Source organism: Dipodomys ordii, unplaced genomic scaffold (assembly GCF_000151885.1).
Source record: "Dipodomys ordii isolate 6190 unplaced genomic scaffold, Dord_2.0 Scaffold70, whole genome shotgun sequence".
Lineage (NCBI taxonomy): Eukaryota > Metazoa > Chordata > Mammalia > Rodentia > Heteromyidae > Dipodomys > Dipodomys ordii.
Genome location: NW_012267286.1, coordinates 5,661,692 through 5,672,724, shown reverse-complemented (window position 1 = coordinate 5,672,724; position 11,033 = coordinate 5,661,692).

Below are 11,033 nucleotides of genomic sequence, written 5' to 3'. Positions count from 1 at the left end.
CATTGGAATCATTTAGTCAGGACTTGCCTAGGCAATTGCTTATAGGACTCAAAAGTCAATAAATCTAGGAGCTTTTAAAAATATTGCAACATAAATTTCTATTAAATATATCATTATAGAGGAATGCCCGTTACAAGGCAGGCAAGACATATGTGAAAGAGACTCATGTACTTGTCACCTACTACAGCCTGTATGACTGTCCAGTCCTGTGGTGACTCAAGAGGACAATCAGTGCCAGGCCAGCTGGGAGTGTACTCCTTTCGTAGCTGCATCTAGATAAGATATGGTGAAATGTTTCCTTGTGATATTGATGACCTTGCCTCCAGTCACTGATGACAATGGCACTGACTTCTTGCTTGACACAGGTGATCACTGCAATCCAACCTATATCTATGCATTCACAATCAATAATCTCTGAACAACACTGAATTGCAGATGAACATGATGGAAATTATACTGCTCAGAAAAAGACCTCAGGAGTCAATGGCACCAAGGTTGGCTTGGTTCCAAATATAAGACGTAGGATTGGAACAGTCATCAACATGAAATGGTCACGTCACTGGCAACATACACACGGGAGAGTTCTTAAAGTTTCAGTGCTATAATATCCTACAAGTGGCTAATGACAAAGAAGAAAAGATGGTGCAGAGTCCATCTTTCCAAGACAAATGGACTAATGACTTTTGTTGTAGTTGAAGTCAACACCAAACCTGTATTGGTTCATTCTGGAGCCTCATTACTGCTTCAAACCCAGTGAATTGGGAGACCACGTGTGTGTAGATAAAATCAATGCACTTCATGGAAATCTGATAAAGAACCATTTCAGTAGGTTTCATTGTAACCAAGGCAACATTATTCAGATAAGTTTTGTTGTGAGAGAGAACATTGTAAAGAAACAGGGTGCATCTGGGAACAGAGAAATCACAACAATGAACATATAATGTGAATAATCTGTAAACAAGGCATTCTAGGGGTTTTGCATCTTAAATGTTTCCCAAAACATGTGGTTTTTTATTTCTTTTTTTTTAAATTGTTATTATAAAGGTAATGTACAGAGGAGTTATAGTTACATAAGTCAGGTAATGAGTTCATTTCTTTTTGGACAATGTCACCCCTTCCCTCCGAGTCACTGTAGGCAGTCACCCCAGAAGACCATGCAGAGAAGGAGGTTTATGAGGAGGTTTATTAGAGGGGCCATCTACCCCCAAGGGAGTGGGAGCAATATGGCACCTGTCCCTGTCCAGGTTCACTCTTGTTTCTGGACTAACAGTGGAGGGAACTCTGTGTGCTAGGTATGGGCGGAGAGCAGGAAGGCTGACCAATCCCGGGAGAGTTCTAGGGCTGGGAAGAGTTGAGGCCTGGGTAGAGGGCATTCTGCTGCTGCAGCTGGAGGCTGCCAGCTGTCCAGGAAGTTTAGTGGGAGGGGCTGAGGACTTGATCCGGAGGCAATACTAAGGGTCCCCACCCACAAGTTGTCTAGTTCATTTTCCATACAGTGTCTGGTGAGTACCACTGCTGCATTTGTCCACCGGTTGTCCCTCCATTTCAGTGCCCCTGTATTTGCCCTCACAAAGACAGATAAACTAACAACCAGACCAAAGGAAGAGAAAGACAACCACAAACTCCATTTCCTGGAGTTTATTTCGATAAATATTATTTGTGAGTATATATTATCCGATACACATAGGCATTGCACCTTTGTGCTCCTCTCCTAAGAATATCCTCCTTTGTTCCGTGTGTGAATGCCTAGAGTCCTGTATAATTCATCGTGTCCTGGGACATTTGAGCTCTAGCTTCTGCATATGGGAGGAAATGTGCACTATTTGTCTCTCTGAGCTTGGCTCACCTCACCAAAATTTGTGTTTTGAAGGCTTGGCCCATTTGTGTTGCTCCTGAGACAGTGGAAATTTTAGGAGCTGAGGTTTTGTTAGAGGAAATGGATCATTTGGGACATGCCCTTGAAGGACTTATTGGAACTCAGGTCCTTTCTCTCTTGCTCTCTTCAGTTCTCAGCCAGCATGATGCCAGAAGCTTTGCTCCCCTTTACTGTCCTTGCTGTGGTGTTTGGCCTCTTCTTAAGCCCAGAACAAGGATCCAAGGGCTCACGCACTCAGACCTTTGAAACTGTGTGCCAAAACAAACCTGACTACCTTTCAGCTTGTCTATCTCAGCTATTTTGTGAGAGCAATAGAAATGTAACTAACAGAAAAAAAAATTCAGATCACATAGGTTGTAACTACAGGAAGTACCTTGCATCTGTGGTTCTGGGAGGACTTAAAGAGATGTCATTTCCCCAAGACTTAAGAGCTTGAGGGAGAAGGCCTGTGGAATATATGGGTTGTTATTGGTGTCTCAAAGGAGTGTTCTTATGAGGCTGGTCTAACTGGGTAGAAACCTGTACTACTGGAGTAAAGGCGTTTGATAGAGAGCATATGAGAAATAACAGGTTTTATGTTTTGTTTTTATTTTTTGTCTTTCAGCCTTCTGCAATTTCCCTCTAGTTTCTCCACCCAGCAGAACCTCACCGGCAACAATTTGGCCAAGTGTGTGCAGAATGCCAGTCTCAGCATCACAGAGCTAGAACAGAAGGTCTGAAGTGGAGAAACAATAGTTTAGACATGCAAACAGATGCTGTTAAAGGCAACTGAAAAGTTGCCTTTGCTGGGTTCTTTGAATTAAAGCCCCCCAGCTTTGTCTCTGTGGCCTTTGATCTGAGCTATTTTCTATTGCAGTCAGCTTTGCAATTACCACAGGCTTCTAAGAAAGATCAGATTCGCAGATAAATAATCTTGTGAGGAAATGTAACTTCCTCTCAAACAAGCAATGTCTTCTTCCTATTATTTGGGACTCCTGGACTTTGGACCTGGGGGTCTAAAAACCCAGGTTCAATGCTCTATAGGGATGACAACAAGAAAAAGAAGATAGACTGGTGGGAAAATTAGGAACCAGAGAAGAGATAAAGAAATACTTAGGAGCCCCGTATTGATGGACCATGCTTCAGGGTGGACGGATTTATTTTAGCTCACAATTTCAGAGGTTTTAGTTCATCAGGGTGGGAAGGGCGTGTTAGAGGAGGACATCTCATGTTGTAGTGATCGTAAAGCAGAGAGAGATAGTGCTTGTCCTGTCAATTCATTTCTCTTTTGCCTCCTTTTTATTCTACGCAGGATCCCAATGTATGGGACATGGGCAACCACATTCAGGATAGACCTACTCCTATCTTCAATCTTTAGTTAATCCCCTCTAGAAATGTCCTCACAGATATACCCAGACCTTTGCTTTTCTAATTGTAAGGTCAGTCCCTGGCCATGCAAGCCCGGTGCAGACACCTCCCTACCTCTTAGCTAAGTTTCCACCCAGTATCTGTTACCTAGGTAACTGGCACACCTGGAAGCAGTCACCTCCTCCTCCTGCTAGGTTCCATCCTGGGCCACCTCTGGTCACGCCTCCCATCTGACCATGGGAAGGTCCCAGGTCCTGAGGTTCTATCCGGATCCAGTGTAGCCACACCTTTCCCCCACCTGGCCATACCTCTTCCTGTCCCTGGCCTGGGGGTGGGTCTCCCTTTTGGCCATGCCTCTCCATAAAGCTCGACAAGTGGAGTTCCTGCCTGAATAGTGTGTGGTGTTCTCTTCATCTGCTGCCGAGTGAAACCTACCTGCTTAATATATCTTACACTAATCTAGACGTTTCTCAATCTTACCAAGTTGGCAGTGAAGATGATCACAAGTCTTAGCTAAAAAGACAACTTAGCTAAAAAGTCTTAGCTAAAAAGATAACTTAAGAAATTAGCCATGGTCCAGTGGCTCATATCTGTAATTCCAGCTGCACAGGAAGCTGTTTGACAATCACAGTTTAAAGCCAGCCTGGACAGGAAAGTTCATGATGCCCAATTAGTCACCAAGGGGGAAAAAAAAGCCAGAAGTGGAACTGTGGCTAATGTAGAGAGCTAGCTAGCCTTGAGCACAAAAGCTCAGGGACAGTGTCCGGTCCTTAGTTCAAGCCCTAGTATTAGTACACACACACACATGGATAATTTGTGCCCTGCCCTTTAGCATTTAAAGTTTTCATGCCTATGAAGTGATTACCTTTCCTTCCAAACAAAATATCTTAGATATTTATAGTCCAACTCAAGCAATTCTAGCAAGAAACTGGCAATTTTCCATTAGTATTTTGTTTGTGTCTTCGTGCTTGTGTGGGACGTATGTGTGGTTTTATTTATCTTATTTTTTTTGAAAGATCAAATTGGCTTTATTTGTGACTGAGGTAGTCTCCCTTCTACAAAATGAAATGAGAACTCCACTTGAGCAAACAAGAAGTCGGTGTTGTAAGGTGGACGCAGAGCTGAAGACAAATGGTTGATCAGGCCACTGCTTAGGTGACTAATTAGGTTGCTTTCAGAAAGGTCAAAGAAGAGAGAACGAGTCCTCCTCTGGCAGCTTCACAAAACACAGCTAGAATTCAGGTTGAGGCAGGGACAGTTGTGCACCTGAATTGAAACTCCTACCCTTCATTGTGCAATCATCTTGTTAATGCAGAGAGGCAGGGAAGTAAAGAGGCAAGGAGGATCCTCCTCCACTGGTGCACCCTTGTCCTTTCAAAATACTGTGAAGTAATAGAAGCCTACTCATTGTTTAACCCAGATCTGAGAGGGACAGGAGAGAGTTATCTTCCACTTGTGGGCTCTAGAGTAGCCAAGAAAGGATTACAGAATTAAAATTGGGCATAAAAATGCCAAGGAGTCTAGGGAGGAGATAGAGCTCTGTAATATAAGATCTTACATGCTATGTTAAGGAGCCCAGCCTTCTATAGCTAAAACAGAGCTGCTGGAGGAGCCAGGAGGAGAGGCTAAGCAGGGTCAGACTTTGGTTTTCAGATGGTCTCTTGGAGAAGTATGTGGAAAACCGACTGGAGGCTAATCACTAGAGCTGTAGTACAAACGAGAAGTGAGTCCAGACTTGGGATAGGGTAGTAGCTTTGTAAAAGAGAAGGAGGACACTAGACATAATTGGAGACATTGGCAGTACAATTTCGTTTTACTTGTAGAATTAATTGTAATGTAGTTATAATACCAATAGAGGATACAATTAGAGGACTGTTGTCTAAAACTGCAATTTTTGGGAAGATGGAGTTACTATTGATTGAGATAGGACAGGGAGTGTAAGTTGACGTTCACAAGAATGAAGAGGTCATCTGGTGGCTACAGGGAGGGAGTAGAGATAATTATTTGCACTTTGGATTTGTTGAATTTCATGCATCACATTTTGAGTGGATATACTTAACTAAAATGTTGAACTCATAAGCCAAAAACTTGAAAGTCAAGCTTAATCCTGTAAATACAAGTAAGAAGTCACTGTAAGTGGTAGTTAAAATTGTGAGCATAGATAAGATCAACTAATGTAGTGCTACTTTCTTTCTTTCTCTTTCTCCTTCCTTCTGTAAGGTCCATTCCTGGATGACTGACGAACAGACCTCGCCCAGTACCTGCGTTACCTAGGCAACTGGGACACCTGGAAGAGTTCACATCTGCATCCCCTGAGGTCACATCTGAATCTGATGTGGCCACACCTTTCTCCCACCTGGTCCCACCTCTTACCTGGTCCCAATTCCCTTTACCTGGACACACCTTTCCCCTCCCCTCCCCTATATAAGGCTTAACCCGGGGCCAGACGCTCTCTTTTGCCAGCTGCCTGGAGTGCCAACCTTGCCTGGTCCCAGCAGGTCTACTGAATAAACCTACCCCTTACCTGAATACCACGTGCGTGGTGCTGTTCTTACTCGGCTACCTCTTTTTAAAAACCTAACACTAGCCTTTGAGAGGGAATCTAGCGGGGGGGGGGGGGCGGGGTAGCTGGGACCCAGCCTGCATTGCACTCTTCAGGGCACAAGCCAAAATGTAGAAAAGAGAAAGGGAGAGATAGGGAAAATCGGACATGACTGGCAGAGAGAGAGCAGAGAGAGCTTGAAAGTAAACAGACTTCTGACCATTTACCATTGCAGTGGCAAAAACTGTCTACATCTGAGAATGGCATAAAAATGAGGTGCTCTGGCTTTCCAGGGAGCACAGGAGGCATTTCAAAGGGGTTTCACCGCTTGAGCGTGATTCACAGCACCCCATTAAATGAGTAGGAGAGTCAGTCTGGTGAGTGAAGGAGAGCTGACCAGGCAGAAGCGGCGTCCTGACTTCCTCCAGAGCCCTCTAGAGAGACATGGCCAAGCCCCCAACACCAAGCATCCTCGGCTTCAGAGGTGACAGCCTTTCAGCTAAAGGCCGTAGGAGCTCTCCGGTGTGGCACCACATCTGGACAGAGACTGAGCAACAGAGAGCCGTAGAGAGTAGTTTCACTCACCAGAGTAGAGAAGTGGTGTGGACGTGGATGTGAAGGCAGCAATGGTATCGATGCGCTGTGTCCGCAGCTGACAGATGGGTTTGCAAAAGGCCATCAGAACTGTGGATATTCCTCAGAGCAAAAAGGGAAAAACAAACAAAAAAGATAAAAGAGGAAAAAAAACAGAGAAGCTATCCTGACTTTAAGCCCTTTATCCGAGTCACGGCACCATTTATGTTAGGTTTTTAAAAAGAGGTGGCCGAGTAAGAACGTGGTATTCAGGTAAGGGGTAGGTTTATTCAGTAGACCTGCTGGGACCAGGCAAGGTTGGCACTCCACGTGGCTGGGAAAGGCCTGGGAAAGAGAGAGAGCTGGGAAAGAGAGAGAGAAAAGAGAGAGAAAAGAGCTAGAAATGAGAAGAGCTAGAAAAGAGCAGAGAGAGGGCGTCTGGGCCTGGGCTAAGCCTTATCTGTGTGGTGCTGTTCTTACTCGGCTACCTCTTTTAAAAAACCTAACACCTTCCTTCCTTTCTTCCTTCCTTCCTTCTTTTCTTCCTTCCTTCCTTCTTTTCTTCCTTCCTTCCTTCCTTTCTTTCTTTCTTCCTTTCTTTCTTTCTTTTCTTCCTTCCTTCCTTCCTTCCTTTCTTCCTTCCTTTCTTTCTTTCTTTCTTTCTTTCTTTCTTTCTTTCTTTCTTTCTTTCTTTCTTTCTTTCTTTCTTTCTTTCTTTCTTTCATTCTGCAAGGAGATCTACAGACTGAAGAATAGTATAGAACAAGCAGCACAGAACAAGATAGTGGCAGAGAAAAGTCTTCCACAGAAGCACGAATTTGGGCAGCTACTTCCAAGAGAAACTATTTTCACAAGAGCTAAAGAAACCAGGCCAGAGAGCACTCTCTCCAGTTTTAACTTAATAATGAGGAAACTTTCATTGAAGAAGAGTTGCTAGGTCATCTTCTCCCTCTCCTCCCAATGCCAATCAGTACAGCATAGAAAAGCCTCTTGCTTGGGGGAGGGAGAGGAAATCAAATATAGCCTTCAGATTTGCATCTCAGTACCAAGTCTGTAATAGTACAGAACATAGCCCCATATTCCTTTTGCCAGTACCCCCCCAAACCAAGTCACTACCTCTATGTTAGCCAGACAGCCAGAGATCTGTATCTACTACCTCATGCTAGACTTCAAGCAGCTCACCATGGAGAAAGACTCCATTTGTTACTAAGATAGAGAAGTAAGCACAGAGATTTGCCTCAGAATTCAGCTGCTGGTCCAGTGAGCCCCAATATCTAACATATCCTTATGACCTCTGTTCCCAGACCAGTGCCTAGGCATGGTGCCTCTGAACCTGTCCCATTGTCAGGTGAAGAGGTGTGGCTGTCAGTGGGAGGAATTTATATTCTGGCCAATTCCAACTGGTGCAGAAATCTCAGGCAATGAGAGTCACAGAAGTAGATAGACCAGCACAGCACCTACCTTATCCTGTTCCTGTATTCCATTAGCTTCAGTCAGCTGTATTCCAAGTACAATCCAGCATTGTGTGACATGGCACGATAGCATGGAAATTTATTATCTATTTGGGGAAGAAGAAAGAAGTTGGCACACATCATTGCTTAGTATCCTAGGGCTAAACACTCCATGGTGAGACTCAGTGCTGAGACCCAGTGACTGTGCAGTGAGGGGCCTAGACCACCTCAGTCCTAGGTGGTAGTCACAAATTACCCTAGATAGCCACCTCCAGCCCCGTCGATCCTGAACTGCTTGCCAATTTGTCATCTGTGACATCCTTGGCCTGAGATGCCTTCTAGTGCTGACACAATCACAACATACCAAACTAATGGATTTGCACAGCAAACCTGGACTTCGGGTTCCATCTAGTGGCCAGGACTACAGGCTCAGAAAAAGTAATTTCTGCAAAAACAAAAGTACCTAATCTTTGAAGCTTAGACATCATTGTTCATTAACAAGAAATAAGAACTTTTATAGACCCATGGGTTCATGCAATGAACAAAATAAAGCATAAGAAAATAAAGCAATAAATGCATATGAGCTCTTGAACAGAAAATTCAGAATAGAGTTTTGAAGAAACCTCAGACAAAACTGAGAACACAGAGAAATAATTTCAAGTCAACCAAAGATACAGAGAAACAATTCAGTCCTTATCAGAGGAACTTAGCAAAGTACGTTCCTGATATTGAAGGATAACTAAACTAAGTGAAAAAATAGGGAAAAAATTGGAAATAGATTGAGCAGAAGAAATCAACGGGATAAAATCAGGCTATTTAACAATAAAACAATTGGAAGAGTAAAAGGATGAGAGAACTAGATAAAACGTAAAAAGATTATGAGATGGCTCTAAAAACTCAAAATGTTCAGGTTATTGGTGTTCAGAAAGACTCATGTTTGGGAGAGAGACTTGAAGATGCCAAAGGAAGAGACAGAATTTCATCAAATTTCACCAAAAAATCACCACCACCACCACCACCACCACCACCACCACCACAAAAACTAGCAAATTCTCTTGAGGTACAGGAAAGTCAAAAGTTACCACTCAAGCCTGGCACTGGTGGCTCACACCTGTAAAATCCTAGCTACCCAGGAGGCCGAGAGCAGAAGATAGAGATTGAAAGCCAGCTGGGACACACAAATCAGAAAGAAAACGAGATTCTTACCCCTGATTAAACACCAAAAAAACAGAAGTGGAGGTGTAACTTAAATGGTAGAGTGCTAACCTTGAGCACAAAAGCTCAGAGACAGGGTCCAGGCCCTGAGTTCAAACCCCAGAATAGGCACAAGCCTGCACAGGTGCGCACATGTGTGTGCTCATGCACACACACACACATACACACACAATCAGTGATATTCAACTCAACCATGTCTGCACAGAGACAGCATAGTCAGGCTTTCAAAGAGTAAAGACAAAACAGACTCTCAAACTATGAATAGCAAAGAAATAACACATAGACTTCTAGCTCACTTGACAGAAGACTTCTCACCAGAAATTTATGTGCCAGGAGGGAATGGTATGAGAGTTATACAGTGCTGAAGGAAAAAAAATGTTTTCTTTTCATCTTTTTTTTTCTTTTAGCTCACTAGGTGCCCAGAATTTTTTTAGTCTTTATACTAGGGATATAATTGGTTCACAGACCATGCTTAAAAATTAGATCATTAGAAATCTGCCCATATAGTTATTCTTAGAATGACTTTTATACCTTCTATTGTTTTCTTCTCACTAATTAACTTGTTTCATTTAATTGGAAGAAATATTTTTTGTATATCGTTAATTATTAATTTTTTTTGAGATAGGGTCACCTTGTAGTCCAGGATGCCCTCAAATCCATGATCCCCTTGTCTCCTGTATATGCTACTATACCTAGCTGTTAAAAAAAATTTTTTTTGGTGCCAGTCCTGAGAACTTAGGGCTCTCACTGGCTTTTTCACTCAAAGTTAGCTCTCTACCATTTGAGCCACACCTCTACTTTTTCATTGTAGCATCTCTTGCAAGGAAGGTTTGGTATTGATCATTCAAATTATTATTTGTTTTAAACATATTTTAAAAGAGACATTTCTATTGTTAAGTGATAGGAGCTATTTAATAATAAACTATCGCAATGGTATTTTTACCTTGAGCCTCTAGCAGATTACCATAGTCTTAATTTCAAAGCCTTTTCTACTTACTTTCTGAGGTTCTATTACTACAAGAATAATTTTGCTAGCCAGGTACTGGTGACTCATGCTTATAATCTTATGACTCCAGAGGCTGAAATCTGAGTATTGTGGTTCAAAGCCAGCCTAGGCAGGAAAGTCTGTGAGACTCTTAACTCCAATGAACCACCAGAAAACTGGAAGTGGTGTTGTGGCTCAAATTGGTAGAGTGCTATCCTTGAGCGACAGTGCCCAGTCCCTGAGTTCAAGCCCCAGGACCACTACCACCACCACCACCACCAAATAATTATAGACTAGTATTCAGAAAGTATAGAAAATTATCAGCAACTATCTTGTTTAACAGGAGGAATATGAGTTGTCACATTTTTATGGTGTGCTGGAGTTAAACATGCCCAGCCATTTGGTAGTAACTACCTTACACCATTTACATATTTAGTTTTGATCCAATCATCTAACACCAGGCTTTCATTTTGTTTTCTTTCTTTTTTTATTTTTAGTGGTTAATTAGAGATAAGAGTCTCTTGGACTTTCCTGATATGGGGTAGCTTAAAACCACGATCCTCAGATCTCAGCCTCTTGAGTAGCTAAGATTACAGGTATGAGCCACCAGTCCCTGGCTCACTCAATTTTAAAAATTGAGATTAAATTCATATAGTATATGATCAACTATTTTAGAGAGTACATAAAGTATCCTCATAGTATTATTTAACCACCACCTCTAGCTTGTTCAAAAATATTTTTGTCATGCCCAAAGAAACCCCATCATCCTCTTTGAGCATTTACTTTCTTGGTGATGGTTATTTTAAACTGCAGCCTCCAGACTCCTTGTCTTCTGTGATTTTGTTTTTCTGTAAGCAAACTGCCTAGGGAAAGGGACGAGTCCTGCAGTTGAGCAGGCAGCAGGTGGAGCTAGTCCATTTGACTAGGGGACTGGGCAAGCAGACTGCTGAGGTACTGGAGAGACACCATCAGTTTCCTTTCTGACCATCATAAGTTGGACACATAAGTTAGAATATACATACATACATACATATATATATATAT